The sequence below is a fragment of the Scyliorhinus canicula genome, chromosome 9 (assembly GCF_902713615.1).
Source record: "Scyliorhinus canicula chromosome 9, sScyCan1.1, whole genome shotgun sequence".
NCBI lineage: Eukaryota > Metazoa > Chordata > Chondrichthyes > Carcharhiniformes > Scyliorhinidae > Scyliorhinus > Scyliorhinus canicula.
The window spans coordinates 58,118,398-58,139,969 of NC_052154.1; the positions used below are offsets into that span (position 1 = coordinate 58,118,398).

At 45.6% G+C, this 21,572-nt stretch overlaps 1 long non-coding RNA gene across 9 annotated transcripts in view; it reads right to left on the reverse strand.

Moving 5' to 3' along the window:
• LOC119971332 overlaps positions 1-21,572 on the reverse strand; it is a 508,049-nt gene that overhangs the window by 429,330 nt on the left and 57,147 nt on the right. The window contains exon 4 of one of the 9 annotated variants that reach the window (XR_005461808.1): positions 18,770-18,908. The exons of the other annotated variants lie outside the window; for them this stretch is intronic. This is a non-coding gene — a long non-coding RNA (uncharacterized LOC119971332). The remainder of the gene's footprint in view (positions 1-18,769; positions 18,909-21,572) is intronic. 9 annotated transcript variants of the gene reach the window in all.

Sequence of the window (21,572 nt, forward strand, 5' to 3'; positions counted from 1 at the left end):
GTGATTTCTGTTCAGAATTTTTAACTGGTTGTTTTAGTTAATTTTTTTTTTAAAGAGTGAAAACTGTTTGAATAACTTAAAGAAACCTGGCCAAAGAAACCTGGCTAAATGATACCACCTTGCAGAGAACATATATTTTATTTATAATATTCCATTTTATATCAATTGGACTCTTGTGTTTCAGTTCATGGTCAATGATACCCCAGAAGCTCTTTTGTTCATATCGAGCAGTTAGGTATGGTGATATCTTTAGCTAAAACAACTCAATTCGGCTTGGTTAGATGGAAAACAGAAAACTGAGATAGTTCTGTAATTGTGCTTTAACTGCATCTAAAAGACATATTGTGTCCAAACCAAAAACTGATCCACAGTTAATTTAGTGAATGAATCCCTCAGGGTGTTCAGCCATCCACCACTACAGCTCGTTAAAGCCCAATATCCGACTTTTCATGTTGTATCAGTGGAAGCACTTATGCTCAAAATGTAATTAAACTTAAAACAAACAAGATCTTTTTGACGTCTATGTTTTTACTGACAACGGCATGAACTGATGTCATGTTAGTTGGTGAGAGCTTCATGTTTCGACCACTTAAGGTAAGACATTGAGCCAACTGTTCATCCTATTTGCAATTAGAAATCTCAGTACCTTTGGTAATGCATTACATTTGGGAATTAAACATGCAGATCTCTTACCAGCAAATAATGTGGTAAAGCTTACCATCCAATGAAATGTTTTATTGAAATAGCCCAGACTGTTTCCCTTGTCACAGCTGTCATTACAGCCATTTGCACTTACAGTAAATCCCTTTCATTACTGAAATAGAAATTTGTGTCTTAGTACTGCTACATTACTAATGCTAAATATTTAATTCCCCAGTGTGCCAATTATGGTTGAGTACTGGCAACACTGATTCTAGTTTTTAATAACAACTTACTGCAATATGACCATTTTTCAATTAATTAAACAGTGTACGAGTAACCTGTTGTCATTTTGGCCTCCAAGACCTTGACTAATTTATGCAGGGCAATACATTTTCAAATCAACCGTTACTATATTACATTTCCTTGTATTTCAGCACATCACTTCTTTGTTTCTTTTCAAAACAAGAGAACGGATGTTTCAGAAAAGCACATCCACAAACTAATTTGCATAGCTGCAATTCTCCTTGTACTGACTACTAGACAAAGGAAATAGGGTGAAAATAAAAATCTTTCCTCAAGAAATGGTAGATACAGTCCAACTAAAAATGTTATTGTGAAAGTATTACTTTGGAAATGGCTTCATTTGTACTATCAAGAAAAAATAAAGCAACCACTTGCACAGGTCTTAGTATTGGAATACAAATCAATTTCTCCAAATTTGAAAACAGTAACTGGCAAACTAGGTGCCTGACTCAATCACAGTAAACACATATGAAGGCTAACCTACGGTGCAGTGTTCAAATGCTGCCTTTCACCACAGTTCTGATTGATACCTTAAAAAAAACAAGTATTAACCTGATTCTTATTAAATTCAGATAAAACCCACTTCTCAAATGGTCATTTCAAAGCAGTGTTAGTTCATATCCTATGAAGCACTGCAGCATACCCTACATCGAATGGAGTCTGTAGTGATTCATATGCACATGTGATAGATATCACAATTATTGTAAACTACTTGCATTTTGTGCATCAGTCTTCCAGATTAAATCAAAACCCCTATAAATAAGTATGAGGCAATCTGCACAATCCTTGTGCAGATCGTGGACACAATCTAACCAAATTCCTTCTAGGTGCGCTGGTGAGCGGGAAATGCCGGGTGTGACCCATCGAGGCCGTCACTGGTATCCATCATTGATTGGGCTACTTAATGAGGCTCCATGGGCTTCATACTGCAAATGACTGTCCACCAGCAGATTTGCTGGGATCGCACTAGGCAGCTCCCCTCTAAAGGAGAGCGGCACTTAAACCAGTTCCGAAGAGCAAAGCGCAGACAGCACACAGCCATGCTATGGTGTAGACCAGTGCAGCAATTTGGGGATGCCGACCTGGCCAGGCTCATGGACGTGGTGGAGTAGAGACGGGACATCCTGCTCTCCCAAGGCGGTTGGAGGGTCAGCCACTGGGCAGCCAGTGCGGCCTTGGAGGCAGTGGCAGGAGCCATCAGCTCGGGGAAGGTGACCAGGAGGTCCACCATACAGTGCCGGTGGAAGCTCAGCGACTTCTACTGTGCCACATGGGTGAGTAGCTGTTGGCCCCTTGAGACAGGTCCTGTCTGCAACCCCAGAGGGCACCCCCCAACAGCCCTGCGCCGCCCCCAATACAATACCACCTTAGCATCACCAGCACACCTCACCCATGCCCAGCAGTGGTGAACCCGCCTGTCCCCTGCCATGCCCTCCCTCACCCCCGATACAAGAAGCGTGCAGTTCACAATGCCCCCTTCTGTCCCTGCAGGAGAGGTTGGCCCACAACAGACAGAAGAGAGCCCAGACGGGTGGTGGGTTTGCGGAACGGAAGGTCCTCACCCCTTTCAAGGAATGGGCCCTGGAGGCAGCAGGGGTGGCAGAGGACAGATCAGTCACCGACGTAGAGATCGGACTATGCCCCAGAGATGAGTATCCACCAGGCGCCGTCCAGATGACCCATCACATGCAAGTTGTTCATGCCAGGATGATGATCCTTCCCCTCCCACTAACCACATGTTCATTCCCCTGCAGGATCACAGGGGCGGTGCCTGCCCATTCACGGTGGGCCCCACTCCCCAGGTTCCCAACAGAACACTTCAGAGGACAGCTACGAAGATGCCACCATCATCACGTCATGGCTGTCAGCCCCACCCAACACCAGCGCAGAGAAACACACCTCGGTGGCTGAAAGTAGTGGAAGGCTTCTCAGGCATATTCTGGTGAGCAGCACACAGTTGCAGACGCTCATCAGGTGGACGTAGGAACATCCAGGAGGACAGCAGTCGGAGGACAACTAGTTCCCAGCACCCAGCTGAGACCCAGTCAGATGCTGAGTCTCTACACCAGGACATCCCATAGTTGATGTAGTCGATACAGTGCAGCCGTGAGATTCAGAGGAGGATGTCAGCGACACTCCAGTGGGTCCATAGCCGATTGGAGTCCCAAAGGCTGAGGGTGCAGGAGATTGCGCCGGCAATGCGTGGCACGGAGGCAACACTGCTCGGGTGGCTATCGAGCATGGAGCACCATGTCAGCACCATGAGTGGTGGTGTCCAAGGTGTGGCTCAGTCAGTGACGGCAGTGGCTGTGCACCTCGACAGCATGCTTGAACCGCTTTTGAGGAAGAGTTCCAAAGACACACAATCCTCTGGGAGAAAAGATTTCTCTTCATCTGTCGTAAATGGATGATCCCTTTTTTACACAATGACCCCCAGTTCTAGATTCTCCCAGAAGAGAAAATATCCTTTCCACATCCACCCTGTCAAAATCACTCAGGATCTTAAATGTTGCAATTATTCTTTAAATTCCAGTGGCTACAGGTCTAGCCTGTCCAAACGTTTCTCAAAAGACATCCCGCTCATTCCAGGTATCATTCTAGTTAAGCTTCTCTGAACTGTTTCATTCCTTAAATGAGGAGACCAATATTCTGCACAGTACTCCAGATGTAGTCTCACCAATGTCCTGTATAACTGAAACATAACCTCTCCACTTTGTATTCAATTCCCCTTGCAATAAACAATAACATGAGACAAATATACAAAATAGAAACAGGACGACATTTGACCCTTCTAGCCTGCTCCGCCATTCATTATGATCACAGCTGATCATAGAGTTCAATACTCTGATCACTCCTTCCCCTCCATATCCCTTGATCCCTTTAGCTCCAAGAGCTATGTCTAATTTCTTCTTGAAATTATACTATGTTTTCACCTCAAACATTCTGCTTGCTTTTCTAATTACTTGCTGTATCTGCATACAAACCTTTGTCTATTCATGCAGTGAGATACACAGATTGCTCTACATTTTGGAGCTCTGCAATCTTCCACCATTTAGATAATATGCTTCTGTTTCAATCTTCATTCAGAAAATGGACAATCTCACATTACCCCACATTATCCTCGATATGCCAAATCTATGCCCACTCACCCAACCTATCTGAATCTCTTTGTAACCTCCTTATGTCCTCTTCACAGCTTACTTTCTTACCTATCTATTGATCATCAGCAAATTTAGCTGCCGTACCTTTGGTCCCTTCATTCATTGAAACAAATTATAAAATGTTGAGGCCCCAGCACAACTGTGGCATACCACTCATTACATCTTGCAAACCTAAAAAAAGACTAACTTATGCCGACTCTATTTCCTGTTCACTAACAATCCTCTATCCATGCCAATGTTATCTCCTACACCAAGGGCTTTTATGATCCACAATAACCTTTGATGTGGTACCTGATCAAATGCCTTCTGGAAATTTAAATACAGTACATGCACGGTTCCCTTTTAACTACAGTACATGTTACTTCTTCAAAGCACTCCAATAAATTGGTTAAACATGATTTCCCTCTCACAGAACCATGATTGTTCTGAACTGATTCAAGTGTGTGCTATATTGTCTTCAACAATAGCTTCTAATGTTTTACCTGACAACTGCTAAGCTAACTGGCCTGTAGTTTCCCGCTTTTTGTCTCTTTCCCTTTTTGAATAAAGGAGCTACATTCACCATTTTCCAATCTAATGTAATCTCCCCTGAAATTAATGAATTTTGGAAAATCAAAACCAACTATCTCACTAGCCACTTCTTTAAGAACCTGGGATAACTGAACCTAGAGTACTACCACTGGGCAGCAACGGCGAAAAGAGTGAGGGGATGGGCACACGAACCCAACTCGGAGTGGGTATGGATGGAGGAGACCTCCTGAAAAGGAAGGACCCTCTGGTCCCTGGCTACAACAGCACTCCTATCTCCCTCGACAAAATACACAACAAGCCCAATGTTAGCGCCACGCTGAGAACGTGGGCCCAACTGAGACAGCACTTTGGGCTAACTAAGATGTCCCCCATGGCCCCGATCTGTGGCAATCACAAATTCCCCCCAGCCGTGCTAGACACCACCTTCAAGAGATGGAGATGGGTCTGAAGCACACTGACGGTCAGGGACTTTTACGTAGAGCACAGACTGGCGACACTGGACAAACTAACGGAGAACTGGGGTCTACCGACAGGACAGGAAATGAGACACCTGCAAATAAAACACTTCCTCCACAAAGGGACAGTGGGGTACCCTGGGGTCCCAGAAACCACACACTATTAGAGGACCTGATAGGCACAAGCAGCAAAGGAGGGGGACTATGTGGGAAAATGCATTGACAGTTACTGGACAGAGCTCAAACACCACTGGACGAGCCTAGGTGGAAATGGGAGGATGAACTGGGGACAGAGATGGGGTGAAGATTCTGGAGTGAAGCACTGAGCAGGTCCAACTCCACCTCCTCCTGTGCAAGGCTCAGCCTAATGCAGCTTAAAGTGGTGCACAGAGCGCAACTGACTGGAACCAGAATGAGCAGGTTCTTCCGGAGGTGGACGACAAATGGGAACGGGACTTTCACAGAGGGGCCCGGCCAACTACACCCACATGTTTTGGGCTTGTCCCAAACGTGCTGGGCTCTGGACAGCCTTCTCCGAGGGAACGTCCAAGGTTGTGGGGGTGAGGGTGAAGCCATGCCCAATAGTGGCAATCTTCAGGGTATCAGAGCAGCCAGGGCTACACATGGGGAAGAGGGCCGACACCCTAGCTATTGCTTCGCTAATCGCACGCCGAAAAATCCTGTTCGGCTGGCCATCAGCCGCACCACTCGCAGCTGCAGATTGGCTCGCTGACCTTTCAGAGTTTCTCCAACTGGAGAAGATTAAGCATGCCATCTGAGGGTCAGAGGAAGGCTTCCTAGATAAATGGGGGCAGTTTGTTGGCCTGTTCCAAAACCTGTTCGAGGCCAGCAACAATGAGAAAGAGAGGAAAATGGGAGAGATAGGAAGAAAAGAGGAAGGACAAGGGGAAAATAAAGACAGGGGGGAACCAATGTGCAATCTGGGGGGAGGGATGGGGTGGGGGGGGGGGGGAGGAGGAAGAGGAAGAGGATAGGCTGGAAAGTCACAAAAAAGGGAACAACGTGGGAGCGGAGGGAGAGGGCAACCCCCAAATCACAGGGCAAACACAGCCAAAGTTGACAGGGGGAAGAAAAGAGAGGAGGGGAGGGGGTGGGGGACTACAAGCCAAGCCAGATATCAGCAAAATGTACGTAAAGTAAATTAAGGGAAGAATTGGATAAACTTTTCTGTATAATATAGCGTGGCAAACAATGTATATAACTGTTGATAATGTGGAAAATGCCAATAAAAAGATTTTTTTAAAAAGAACCTGGAATGAAGTCCATCAGGACCTGCAAAATTGTCAGTCCACAGCTCCAACAATTTGCTCAGTACCACTTTACTGGGGATTGTAATTTCCTTGAGTCTACACTCTCTTCCAATTCCTGATTTACAGCTATTTCTGGGATGTTACTTGCATCCTCTATCTTGAAGACTAATACAAACTACCTGTTCAATTCATCTGTCATCTCCTCATTTTCCATTATTAATTCCCCAGACTCTATTTCTGTAGGGCTCACTTTGTTTTTGTTTTTATAAATTTAGAGTACCCAATTCATTTTTTCCAATGAAGGGGCAATTTAGCGTGGCCAATCCACCTACCCTGCACATCTTTGGGTTGTGCAGGTGAAACTCATGCAAACACGGGGAGAATGTGCAAACTCCACATGGACAGTAACCCAGACCTGGGATCGAACCTGGGATCCTGGTGCCATGAGGCAGCAATGCTAACCACTGCGCCACCGTGCTGCCCTTGGAGTGGGGGGGGGTCACTTTGTTAACTCTCCTTTTAACAATATTTATAGAAACTTTTACTATGGGCGTGATTGAACGGCCTCGCTGCACCCACCTCAGTGACGTGAAGAGACCGTTAAATCGCATGGAAGGCCTCTCACGAGTTACGCAACGCTCGGAATGCATCACAAGATCTAACAAGATCTCTCGAGACGTCGTGATGTGGACCTTGCCCTCACTGCGCGAGATTCAGATTAACATATTTAAGTGAGCCATTAGTCTCATGGCTTTAAAATGGAGAGAGTAGGTACTTAATATTCAAGGATACAAATGCCCAGATGTTACAGTCTCCAAGGATCTGGATGAGACTGGGTGTAAGACCCAAGATGTGCATGTGGAAGTCCTGACAAGCAGACATCAATGGGAATCATCCAGCAAGTTTGAACGTCCGACAGGTAATTCTCCTCCTCTTCGGGAACTTGCACAAAAGTCTCCAGCTCCGAGCCAGAGTTCTATGGTACTTACCAAATAATTACACAGGAAATGATAGCCAGATTAAAACCTTGTTCAATTCCTGGGTAACCGCAGAACTGATCTCCCAAATCTCTCACACTGACCACCTCTTCACCCCGCCAAATACCCCAACCAAATTACCGCCGACTGACCTACCCATTCACACATTCATCTGTTCACCAATTTATTAACATTGATCCATTTACTAACATTCACCTGGACCATTAACTTTACTCTATGGTGGGCAGCACGGTGGCACAGTGGTTAGTATTGCTGCCTCACGGTGCTGAGGATCCGGGTTCAATCCGGCCTTTTGTCACTGTCTGTGTGGAGTTTACACATTCTCCCTGTGTCTGCGTGGGTCTCACCCCCACAACCCAAGGATGCGCAGACTAGGTGGATTGGCCCCGCTAAATTTTCCTTTAATTGGAAAAAGAAAATTGGGTGCACTAAATTTATTAAATTTATAAAAAGAAAACTTTACTACATGGTAGCTAGTGCCATATAAAAAAGAAGAGAGCCCGTTTGTCTTCCAAAACTTCGATGACAGAGCTGCGGCCCACAAGTCTGGTAAAGCCAGACTTGAAAGACCCAGCAAAAAACACAGAGCAGTGTTGAGACATGGAAATATTGGACGCGCGTGACAATCCGATGATGACTGCCGCCCTGCGTTCAAAAAGGATGGGGGAGGAAAAAAGGTAGTTGGGGTGGAAGTACTGATTAGGAAATACATTGTAAAGAGAAAGGAGGGAGAGGAATTTCTGAAAAGTGTGCAAGAGGACTTGCTTGACCAGAATAAAAGCAAATTACTGTGGATGCTGGAATCTGAAACCAAAGTGAAAATACTGGAAAATCTCAACAGGTCTGGCAGCATCTGTAGGGAACGGAAAGAGCCAACGTTTCAAGTCCAGGTGACCCTTTAAATGTTAGCTCTTTTCGCTCCCTACAGATGCTGCCAGACCTGCTGAGATTTTCCAGCATTTTCTCTTTGGTGCTTGACCAGAATGTTCTTGCCCAACTCGAAAGGAGGTATTACTGGATCTGGTGTTGAGGAATGAGGTGGGCCAAGTGGGAAAACACTCGGGAAGGACTGATCATGATATCGTAATGGAAAATAAATCACTGAACAAACCAAAGTAGAACTTCTAAATTGGAAGAGGAATAATTTCAAGTCAGTTCAAAAGGGATCTAGCCAGGGTAAAATGGAAAAAGGTTTGACAGGAAAAATTGCACCAAAATAATGAATGATCTTTACAGAAGAGATGTTACAGGTACAAGCTGGGTACATTCCAACAAGAGAGAAAGGTAAAGAAACCAAAGCCAGTGCTTTGGACAGGCACCGGAATGTGGCGACTAGGGGCCTTTCACAGTAACTTCATTGAAGCCTACTACTCGTGACAATAAAGCGATTTTCATTTTTTTGTTTCATTCTTAGATGATCAGGGCGTCACAAAATATGATGAAACAAAAAAAAAAAGCTGCATGTTACATGCCAGGTGAATACTTCGAACAATAATCAGGTTAAATGCGATAAGTTGAGGGAGAAGTGAAGAAGAAAACTGGCAAGGAAAGGATATGAGAATAGAGTGACAGTCAACATAAAAGGCAAAACAAAAATCTTCTACCGGCATGTAATTAGTAAACAGTGAAGGACTGTTGGAGCCTATCAACAGCAAAGCTGGTGATGCATGGTTTAGAGGCACAGGGCAAGGCTGAATTTTTAATGAGTACTTTGTAATTGGTGTTTACGAAGGAATAGGATGCTGACAAAGTATCAGTAGAAGATGAGAGGTTTGTCAATAGATGGGATAAAAACTGATAACATGCTAAGCATAGCCAGCTTTTCCAGTACATCTGGCCTAAGTCACATGGACCTGGTACTTGGACCTAGGCTTGCACCCCATGTTGTTAAGGAAAATATGGGTGAAATTTGCAGATGAGCTAGCCATAATCTGTGGGAGCTGCCAGCTGATTGGAGAATGGCAAATATGACACTCTTGTTCAAGAAAGGGTGCAAGGACATTCCTTGTAGCTGCAGGTCAGTCTGTTTAATGCCTGTGCTGGGTGAGGTTTTCAGAAAAAAAAATCAAGAAAAATTTAGCAGGGACTTGGAGAAGTTTGAGTCATGCAAGAGAGCCAGGACAGAACATGCTCGACAAATCCAATTGAATTTTTTGATGAAATAACAGAAAGTTGATGAAGAATGGAGTGGATGTTGGCTATATGCACTTTAAGAAAGCATTTTGATATGGTTCTACACAAAATACTAGTTAACAAAAATTGGAACAGGAGGGTCAGTATCAGCTTGAATTTAAAAAGTTGTTTGAGGGAAAAATAGAATAGAATCCCTACAATGCAGAAGGAGGCCATTGGCCCATTGAGTCTGCACCGGCCCTTGGAAAAATCACCCTACTGAAGCCCATGCTGCCTCCATCCTACCTAACTCAGTAATCCTACCTAACCTTTCGGACATTAAGGGGCAATTTATCACGGCCAATCCACTTGACCTGCACATCTTTGGACTGTGGGAGGAAACCGGAGCGCCAGGAGGAAACCCACGCACACACGGGGGGAAAGTGCAAACTCCACACAGACAGTGACCTGAGGCAGGAATTGAACCTGGGTCCCTGGAGGAGACAGGAATGCTGTGAGGCACTGTACCACCGTGCCACCCATGCTAACACGGCAATTCGCAAAAGATTGCTTTGATCTTCAACAAAGTGAAATATTTCTAGTAGAAAAGGTTTGTCCTGATAAATAAATGTTCAAAATAAGTGGGGTGCTTTATATTCACGGTATATATGGTTCCCCCAACCATATAGAACAATGATATTGATTTAAGGAGGTCATGTACCAGAGAACTATTGAATTCCTACATGCCGAAGGAGTCCATTTGACCCATCGAGTCTGCACCGACCCTCTGAAAGTGCACCCTACCTAGGCCAATCCCCATACGTGTTCCATCCCCGTAACCCCACCAAACCTGCACATTTTTGGACACTAAGGGGCAATTTAGCATGCCAAACCATCTAACCTGCACATCTTTGGACTGTGAGAGAGCTTTTGAATGACAGAACCAATAAGATACCTTGAGGAAGGATTTTTCTTCAAAATCAACTGTCCTTTTTAAGTACAATTTCTGAATGATTGGCAAGGTAATTTAGTGCTCAACCTGTACAAGGTAACATATCCCCATTACCTATATGAAGGGCTCCCTTTGGATTAACGGTGCAATTTTTGAAGTGTTTCTTTTGTCTGCCCACATTACTATAATGCACCGTAAAAACTGTGTCTATTTTTTCTTGATAGAAATCAGTAAAATTACAATCTCAAAAGTAAAACATACACTATAGAGGTTTTTTTTATTTGGATATAATGATTTTAGCTTTTGAGGCTTTTCATCTCAACTAAAAATCAAGTATTACCTTGCTAGACCAGGCATTGTAAATCTCGGGGGCGCGACCCGTGGATAGGTCGTGGGCTGGTGTCGGGAGGGTCGCGGAGCTGTCCGTCGCGGCGCTCCCGATCGCGCAAATCTCCGCGCAACAGCCGGTTGTTAAAAACGCCGGCTGCAAGCGGCCTTCAAAATGGCTGCGGACATGTAAAAAAAATGCGGCTGCGCTGCACATGCGTTCCAGATCATTGGCGCGCATGCGCAAAACTATGCGCATGCAGCCGATGATTTGGCACGCATGCAGTGTGGCCCCTTTTTTTTTTAAACGGTCGCAGCTTTTTGTTTTACAAGTTCGGTGGGGGGGGGGGGGGTTTATTCATTTTCTTCATTTATTTTATTCATTTAATTTTTATTTTTTTCATTTATTTTATTCATTTTTTTTTACAAGATCGGGTGGGGTTTTTTGAAAAACTTTTACCAGAAAAAAATGCAGAACATTAGACAGATGGAGACTCCATGCTTTCCAACACAGGAAGGCTTCACCTTCATCCAACAGGTTCCATTGGAGGAGCGTGTCCGAGGGTCAAAGGGATCCAAAACCATTTCCTCCATTATTGTCAGCAGCAAAGAAGGTAAGAGAAAATGGTGGGTCGCACAGGTCTGCCGGCGCGGGTCGCGAAGGTCGGCCGGCGCGGGTCGCGAATGTCGGCCGGCGCGGGTCGCGAAGGTCGGCTGGCGCGGGTCGCGAAGGTCGGCCGGCGCGGGTCGCGAAGATTGGCCGGTTGGTAATAATGGGTCCCCGGAAAAAAAGTTTGAAGAACATTGTACGAGACCATCCCAATTCTGATCTTTACTTTCAGCAAGTGACTTATTTTCGCCATAAACGTACTAATTAGAAAGGAAGATCATCTGCTAAGGAGGGAGTTAATATAAATAAAAGTGTCACAATCTTTTTAATAAAAATGACCTGCCTTTAACTTGTAAAGTACCATAATTGGATAAATAATTAGATGACTTTCTTCATGACAACAGTTCCTTCATATACTTTAAATGATCTTATTAGTCGATTCCACATTACTTTTCTCATTAACATCTGAAAGGTTTCAAATGCAAATCTGCTCAATAGAATAATTACTGGACCCACAAATTTACCCAAACAAGATTTTCTTGGGTGAGGAAATGACAGCTGGCTGATTGGCTGACAGCATACAATTGTTGCAAGTACAGATCAGAAGGTTCGGACGTGACGTCCTGTAGGAATTCTAGGCTGTGGCGGAGGAGAAACATACATTTCAAACTGTCTTCTGGACAAAAAGAGTGTCATAATACCTATTTAACTTAAAATAAACATCCTTAATTAGAATTTCTGCATTGCTGATGCACCATATTACATCTGTCCAACTATATTTAGTTGATACATAATATTTTCAAAAGTAGAATTCGACTTTTTTTTTCCCAGGGCAAAGTACTATTTTAGTCTGGTTCTCCATTTGTCTCCTGATAATTTTTAAGGCTGCTCAAAATTAAAACTCGGCAAGAATCTGAGAAGAACTTTTGCGAGTGAAGCTGCTTGTGTTTTCTAAACTGGCTGTTTCCAAAATATCGAGAAGTTGCTTAGATTCTCATGTCTGCAAAAACCTAGAGTAGTGCTGAAAGACAAGGAAATACAAGTCAAGCCACTTAAGGCTAAGCTTTGAAAGGCAAACCCTTGGTGAAGTAATTACACGCAACACTGCTCCACAACTGATTTGTCAGAATTGCTTGTTAAAATTGTACTTACCTATGTAAATATGGTTGAGCTTACACAGTTTTAACGGATACTTCATTATTCCACTTTTGTTGGGGGGGGGGGGGGGGGGGGGGGGGGGGGGGGGGGGAGAGGGGGGGCGGGGGAGGGAGAGGGGGGCGGGGGAGGGAGAGGGGGGCGGGGGAGGGAGAGGGGGGCGGGGGTGGTAGTTGCTGTTACTTGTTGTCAGAAAGCATTTGAATTAGGCATCATCCACCAGTAAACGACTCTCACAGTCATTTGATGATTTCCTTAATATGCCTATAAATTTATGTTGACAAGTCCCACTAAAACTACATCAACTTCCCTTTGATGTTCCTACCTAGCCCTCCCTCTAATGACATACATTAAGCCACAGTACCTATTTGGAACACATGTTTTGATTCGAGAACAGCAAGCAATTACCAATTGAACTGATCATGATACAGTGAAGTCTACTTAAATGAATCATCCTAATTAAAAGAATCAAAACAGAAAATCCATTACAAAATTATTCAGCTCTACCTACTATTTAACTGTACATCACCCAACAAACAAGAAGTAATGCAACTGTAGAAACATTGCGTCAGACCTGCATTCAATTGTGACTTACAAACTGAATACAAAGTCACTGTGATAGCAATGAGCATTTAATTTCTTAGGTGAAGGATAACTATAGCTACTGAAAAATTCCAAGTGACCGAACAATAGGGATATTGACTAAACTAGACCAAACATAAACTTTACCTTGGGAGTTTTTAAAGAATCAACACGGTTCAAATAATTTGAAACTCCCAAACTCAAATACTCCGTTTTCCCCAACTGAATTCAATTTCACTGGAGTTTCTTGGCAAGTTGAATGCTACCACAACATAAAGTGCATTCACTCCAACCTCATCTCTCGAAAACAACTCCCGTTCATGTATTAACCAAGACTGCAATAAGGTCCAGAGGGTAATGGTCCTGCTGCTTGAAAAAGATACAACCCTGTTGTATATTAATAAGAGCATTAAATTCATAATCACAGCAATTGCTATATCTTTGTGGACAATATTAGCCAAGGTCAACAGCAAGTGACATCTCTGCAACGCTGACCACAAAATATACACCAATCCAGTTACTCTCTCAGAGTTAGGAACATGTAGAGCACACTCCCAGTTAAAGCAATTATTCAAAAGTTAATACTTTACAATAGGGCGGCATGAATATTTTCAGAAGAACAAACTGAGATGGGGATTTTACAGCCCCAATCATGGCAGGCAGGATCAGAAAATATCACAAGAAGGCCAAATATCGATTTTATCATCATGAAACCCGTTTGCAATAATCACTCCACCCATCAATGGCGGGCTGACTTTTAGAGACTCATAATGATACTTCCTGTTTCTCATTAATACTGCAGAGAGGAAGACAGAGGCTGGATTTATCACTGCCTACATTTTAACTTACAGGCAGTAGAGAAGAAGAAGAAGAATATTGTGTTGGAGGCACCTGGATTGCCAGAGGAGGAGCAATGCCCTCAAGACCACAGACCAGCAGGGCCTCCTCTAGACACAGGGGATGAGGCTTACGAAGACTTTGTGCATAAGCGGCTTGCAAGACCCACGGTCGACAAACTTTGCATTGTTTTCTGCAAATGAGTGAGATAAGTGTCGCTGATGGCTTCACAAGTCCACGGAACAGGTTCCTCACATTTTCCACATTCTCCAGGAATTTCTGCCATGTAGACTGCAAAGGCATCAATTGCTGATGGTTGTAAAAGTAATGGCTGCTTTAAAATCTACACCAGTGATTCCTCCCATGGTTCCACTGGGGACCTCAGTGGGATCTTTCGAGCATTCATGCAGAAATGCATTCATGAGTTCAAGGACCAGCTTTTTGCCAAGGTCTACAATTATATCAATGTCGAAAGACAAAGCAAACCAGAATCTGGAGAACAGGCATTGCTGTGATTGCTAATTTCCATGGTGAAGCAGATCATCGGCTGCACTCATGTGGCTATAAATGCTCCAAGGCAATAGGCACTTCAGTAGATAAATCATAAATCACAAAGGCTACCACTCACTCAATCTACAGGGGGTCTGTGACCACAAAAAAATGATCATGCAGGTTTCCCCAGGAAATGACTATGACTCTTACATCTCAAGTAGATCGCAGATCCCAGACAGCTTCGAAGGACCACACAGAATCTAGGGCTGGTTCCTCGATTATAAAGGGTACCCACAAAAGATGTGGCTGATGACGACTGTGAGGTGGCGGTCCTGCAGAGAGAAGATATCAAGGCTCATGCCATTATTGTTGGAGCACAACATAGGTTTGTGATACCTATGCGTGGACAGATCTGCAGAACACCCCAGTACAGTCCCCAGAGGTTCTTAAGGATCAACATGGCTTGCTGAGTGCTGCACAGCTGGCATTGAAAAGCGGGAGGATCTGACAGATGAAGAGATGGAGGAGCTGATGAGGAGGTCCTCAAAGAGAATGAGGGTCATGAGTTCAAGGAAGCTGAGGCTGCAGGGAAGAAGTCGTAGCACGTGTCGGTTGAGGCAGGTGTGCCTTTGAGACCCTGGCAACCACAAGATTCCACCAGAAGGATGACAATTTGCAGTGAGTACCCTCTTGGACAAGTGCACTCCATCATGGGCCAGCATGAACCACCAACTTGCTATTCTTCTCGTGTCACCCATACACTTTCAATATGATAGTGAATAGTTACACATCTGGCTCACTCCTGTCCTGAACCCTTGAAAGATGATAATAATAATAATCTATAATTATCTCTATTGTCACAAGTAGGCTTACATTAACACCGCAATGAGGTTACTGTAAAAAGCCCCTAGTCACCACAGTCCGGCACCTGTTTGAGTGCACGGAGGGAGAATTCAGAATGTCCAATTCACTTAACAACACATTTTTTGGGACTTGTGGAGGAAATTGGAGCACCCGGAAGAAACCCACACAGACACGGGGAGAACGTGCACACTCTGCACAGACAGCTGCTCAAGCCAAGATCGAACCTGGGACCCTGGCGTTGTGAAGCAACAGTGCTAACCACTGTGCTACTGTGCACCCAATGGTGAACCCTCAGCAGCATGTGTCCTTGCGGAGAAAATGGGCTAACTGGTGGAGGGCGTCCCGTCACCAGATGTTGGGCGACGTTGCTTCTTCAAGTATCTCTCCAGCATCCCAGTCATAACGACACCTACAAGACCCTGCTGGTTGATCCTCAGTGGTCTCGTTGCTGTATGTCTTCAATCTGGCAAGGTTTCCCAAGGACATTCATCTCAACCAATGGAACTACACACTCAGAGTAACATTAATGGTCAATCAGATAAATTACACTTGGGGCAAGGCAGCCAATGATGTTTTGCTGCTGTGAATCCACTTGTAGATGACATCATCCTCTGTGGTGCATTCCTCCAAATTACACGGACATTTGCATTCTCAGTTGGGAATCCTAGGTTGCATTTATCCTCACCTTAATATGGATGCGGACCAAATACTCGCCTGCCAGACATTAAAATGCTTCTTCTTTAACATAGGCATTGTGCACTCATGGCCAGCCCAGCGCTTGCAAAGTCAAAAATGCTGAGACACCATGAAGTCCTCAAGGGCACACGTCATTGCTAATTATGACCACACTTCAACTTCAGAACATTCTGGCTCCTATCGTATTGCTCCCCTCCACATTGTCTAAAGTGACCATGTGCAACATGCACAAAGCCTCCATTGCCCGCCAGAAATTACATTTGGAATTGGCATCAGTGACCGTGCCGAGTGCTAGGGTAAGGACGCACAACGCTGAATCACATGTTTGTAACAAGAGCTTTGTCCCCACAAGAAACACACATACAGGGTGAGCCATGTTCAAGGTTGTATGTTTTGAGCACCAGGACAATAATTGTGGATGAGAAGGGCCACATTTCATCACTATGAGGTAGCAAGGTGCCCCCACCTATTGGTACACTTAGCATGCATACATTCAAAGTTGAAAACCCAGTTGGCTGACAGCAGCGTACACAAGCTCTGTGCATGGGTTCATAGCATGAAAACTCTGCTGAGAGAAATGGCCATTCTCTATGCATGAAGGATTTTTTTCCTTGTGTACTGCACCTTTACTGTTCAAAAATGCAGATGAGATGGGGAACACTCTGACTCAATGTTACACAGACAAAAATAACATGACATGACCCTGCAAAGAATGTGAATGAGATTCATTCCGAAAGCACACTTAACTTTAAGGTCAAGGCATCACCAATGTCAAGAATGATGTACAAAAGGGGCACACACTGTGGTCATATGGAAGCAAACTATATAGACGAGGGGCCCATCATAGGACATCTGCAAAACATTGTGGGGGGAGGGGGGGAAACGACCATGCTATCACACCTGATTGATAACACAGCTTATCATAAAAGGGAAGCATACACATGAGATGATGTGAAATGGGTGCTTTTCAATTTATGTTTCTGTACACAATATACCTGTTGTAAACATCCATGCTCTTAAATCTTTTTTAACTTTCCTAACCCCACCTGTAGAGCCTGGTGCTTCCCCGACATCCACAGTGGAGGTGGAGGCAGCCTACCAACTTCTACAGACTGTTGTCTGTGATGACCTTGTCGGGTGTCCTCTGGAGAGCTGAGATCTGGAGGGCCCCAACCTGTTTTGGGTGTTCTGCTATTGGACAGGTGCACCCTCCTTGGGCTGTGGAGCTGGAGGTGGGAGGGTCACAGGAAGAGGGAATTTGAATTGTTTGGAGTCCTGGACTCACCCGGCAGGATGACCCTGGGGTGTCCAACTCCTGGTCCTCCTCCCTATGGGTGCCCTAGTGTCCTTGGCTGACTCCTTGAGAAGGGGTAGCTGGGGTGAGATCTGGATGCCTCGACTGCCTCCTGTGCATGGATGCTACCAAGGGCTACAGCGATGGAATGCTGGTCCTGCAGCAGTGCAGGACTGGTGTCCTGGACCAAGGTCTCCACAGCAGCCACCAACCTGCCAGTATTGACTTTGATGCTTTGGCATGCCAGCTCTATCATCTCAGACTGAATGTTGACAGGCTCCTCCATCCTACATGGCAATCGGAGGAATGCAGCTAATATCCCTTCCTAATATTCACCCCAGCAACTGATTTAGGACCAAGTCTGGAGGCTTGTCATCCGGTTCTGGCTCAGCAGAACTTTCAGCTTGTAGTGTTCCCATGTATCTGCTGCATTTGTCCTTCTAGATAGTAGTGGTTGTGGGTTTGGAAGATGCTGTCCAAGGAGCCCTGGTGAATTCCTGCAACTTGCTGCTACTGTACATCAATGGTGGAGGGAGTGAATGTTTGTGAATGGGGTGCCAATCAAGCAGGCCACATTTTCCTGGATGGTGTCAAGCTTCTGGAGTGTTGTTGAACCTGCACTCCTCCAGGCAGGGGAAGAGAATTCCGTCAGACTTCCGACTTGTGCCTTGTAGATTATGGACAGACTTTGGAGAGTCAGGAGGTGAGTTACTCACTGTAGGATTCCTAGCTTCTGACTTCCTCTTGTAGCCACAGGATTTATATGGCTAGTGCACTACAGTTTCTAGTCAAAGGTAACCCCAGGATGTTGATCGTAGCAAGTGAGAGCTGGCAGCGAGTGAGAGCCCTGTGATGGCCTTCTGAGTGTGTGAGTTGCGATGGGTTGACTTACCCTGGTAGATGAATGCGAGCATTCATCATCTTTCTGCACTGAGTAGCTGACCACTTCTGTGCAGAGTTAGTGCCAACCACCACTGCTACCGTCTCCCAAGTCAGTGGTCCTCCTGCAGCCACCATTGGGGTAGAGAGCATGGCATCCAGCAGGCATTGGAGGGAAGCGTCACTGGACTTGGGGGCTTCTGCCTTCTTCTCTTTTGAGGACTATGTGTGATCTGCAGCAGTCCTGTGCCACAGTGATTGAGAAAAAGAAAGTGGTGATCTTATGGTGTGGCAAGCGAATCACTTGCCTCCAGCCAGCATTCCAACATGTGTCCCATGTGTGCATAATTAATGAACGGGAAATGGAAAGTACTGACAAAAACATAGTTTTCGCACCCATTCCCATACCTACTGCAAAGCAGGGAAAATCCCACCCTGAATGTTATAAACACAAATACAAAGCAATATAGTGGAATAAACTGGAACATATGCTGGAGTACATAATATAAACTAATAATCCTTGATTTTTACGTGTTGTACCTTTAGGGATCAGAGAAAAACCTTTCTACACTTTTTCCATAAAATTATGAAGAATGGTTGGAGTTTACCTGATTGTACATGGTCCATTAAAAACACAAGTTGATTACGGTCCTGGACCCGAGATTGCACCGGTCGAGAAAATTTCAGCAATGGCGAAGAAACTGCGGGGATTCATGGAACGCATGGGAGGAGTGGATCCATGGAGATCTGAGAGACCAAGGAGCAGGGAATATTCATTCTACTCACATGCACATAAGGTGTACTCCAGGATAGATTTCTTTGTATTAGATAAAACACTGTCAGCAGGGGTTGAGGACACCGAGTACTGGTTTCAGTTCAAGCACCACATTGGATAGACCTACGGGCAGGCACGGGGATGTCCCAGCGCCCACAGTGGAGACTAGATACAGGGCTGTTAGCGGATGAGGAGATCTGTGAGCGAGTGAGGGACTCTATTTGCGGGTACATAAAGATCAATGACACGGGGAAGACTGCAGCTGGGGTCGTCTGGGAAGCACTGAAAGCGGTTATTAGAGGGGAATTTATTTCAATTTGAGCCCACAGGGATAAAACTGAGCGGTTGGAGCTGGACAGGTTGGTAGGCGAAATCTTACAGGTGGACAGGAGATATTCGGAGTCTCCAAATGAGGAGCTCCTGAAGAAGGAGCGTCAGAGACTTCAAATGGAGTTTGGGCTCCTTTCCACAGGTAAGGTGGAGGGTCAGCTGAGGAGGGTAAAAGGTGCTATATATGAACATGGGGAGAAAGCTAGCAGGATGCTGGCGCATCAGCTGAGGAAACAGGAGGCAGCGAGAGAAATAGGGAAAATAAAGGATATGATGGGGAAGGTGGTGATGGATCCGGGGGCAGTGAATGACATGTTCCGTGAATTTTATAGCTGGCTGTACGAGTCAGAATGCCCGGTTGGGGAGGAGGGCATGAATCAACTCCTGAGGAGGTTAGAGTTTCAAAAGGTAAATGAGGAACTGGTGGAGGTCCTGGGGGGCCCGACTGGGCTTGGGGACGTGATAGATGGACTGGGGGTGATGTAATTGGGTATAGCCCCGGGACCTGATGGATTCCCAGTGGAATTTTAGAAGAGATTCTCTGGGTTACTGGAGCCGCTCCTGGTTAAGGCTTTTAACGCGTCTAAGGAGCTGGGAGTACTCCCCCCAACGTTATCATAGGCATCAATTTCTCTCATCCTGAAGCGAGACAAGGATCTGTGGATCGTACAGGCCAAAGAGCTGTAGATCGTACAGATCAATTTCCCTCTTGAATGTAGATTGGCCAACTTATTGGCCAAGATCCAGGCCACTCGAATAGAAGATTGCGTCCCGGAGATAATTGGGGAGAATCAGACAGGATTTATAAAGGGCAGGGACCTGACATCCAACATTAGATGGCTTCTTAATTTAGTAATGATGGCAGCGGAGGGACGTGAGGCTGAGGTGGTAGTTGCCATGGATGCGGAGAAGGCTTTCGACTGGGTGGAGTGGAAGTACCTATGGGATATTTTAGGCAGGTTTGGGTTTGGGCAGGGATTTGTGGAGTGGGCCCGGTTATTGTACCAGGCCCCGGTGGCAAACATAAGAACTAACCGAGCTCGGTCAGAATACTTTAGTCTATATTGGGGGACAAGGCAGGGATGCCCGCTCTCCCCATTACTGTTTGCCATGGCCATAGAGCCCTTAGCAATGGCCCTGAGAGCAGCGAATGCCTGGAGGGGTATAGTGAGGGGGCGGGATGGAACATAGGGTCTCTCTCTATGCGGACGATTTGCTGCTTTAATGTCACAGACCCGGTGCAGGGGATGACTGAAATCATGGAGGTATTGGGAGAATTTGGGCGATTTTCAGGCTATAAGTTAAATATGGGAAAGAGCAAGACGTTCATGATCCAGGCACGGGGGCAGGAAAGGAGACTGAAGGACCTACCTTTTAAAGTGGTTGGGAGGAGTTTTAGGTACCTGGGGATTCAAGTGGCCAAGGATTGGGGGCAGCTTCACAAGTTAAATTTGGACAAAGCAGTGGATGAAATGAGAAGAGATTTTTGTAGATGGGGCATGCTCCCACTGACGCTGGGAGTGAGGGTTCAGACTGTGAAGATGACGGTCTTTCCGAGACTGCTTTTCCTTTTTCAGTGTCTCCCGAATTTTGTCTCAAAGGCTTTTTTCAGAAGTGTGAATGTGGTGATATCAAGGTTTGTATGGGCGGGTAAAACCCCGAGAGTAAAGAGGGCACTCCTGGAACGGGCCCGCGGGGAAGGGGGATTGGCTCTCCCGAACTTTATTAACTATTACTGGGCTGCCACCATATCGATGGTCAGGAAGTGGGTAGTGGGGAAGGGGTCAGTCTGGGAGCTGATGGAGGCAGCAATCCTGCAGAATTTGGAGGCTTTACTGATGGCGCTCCTGCCTTTCCCGCCGGCCCAGTACTCTACAAGTCCTGTGGTGGTGGCCGCCCCAAGGGTGTGGGGGCAATGGAGGCAGCATATGAGACTGGAGGGGACATCAGTGTGGTCACCTATCTGTGACAATCACCGGTTTGCCCTGGGGGGGATGGATGGGGGCTTTAAGGCATGGCAGCGGGCAGGGATTGAGAGGTTTACGGATCTATTCATCCAGGAGGGCTTTCCGATCTTGGAGACATTAGAGGAGGAGTTTGATTTGACGGATGGGAACGGGTTTCGGTACCTTCAATTGCGGGACTTTGGACGGAGGCAGGTTCCAGGCTTTCCTCGCCTCCCCTAAGGGGACTACAGGATAAAGTGCTGTCAAAAACAGGGGTTGGAGGTGGGAAGGTTTCGGACATATACAGGGAATTGATAGAGTGGGAAGGGGCCCCAATCAAAAAGGTGAAGAGAAAGTGGG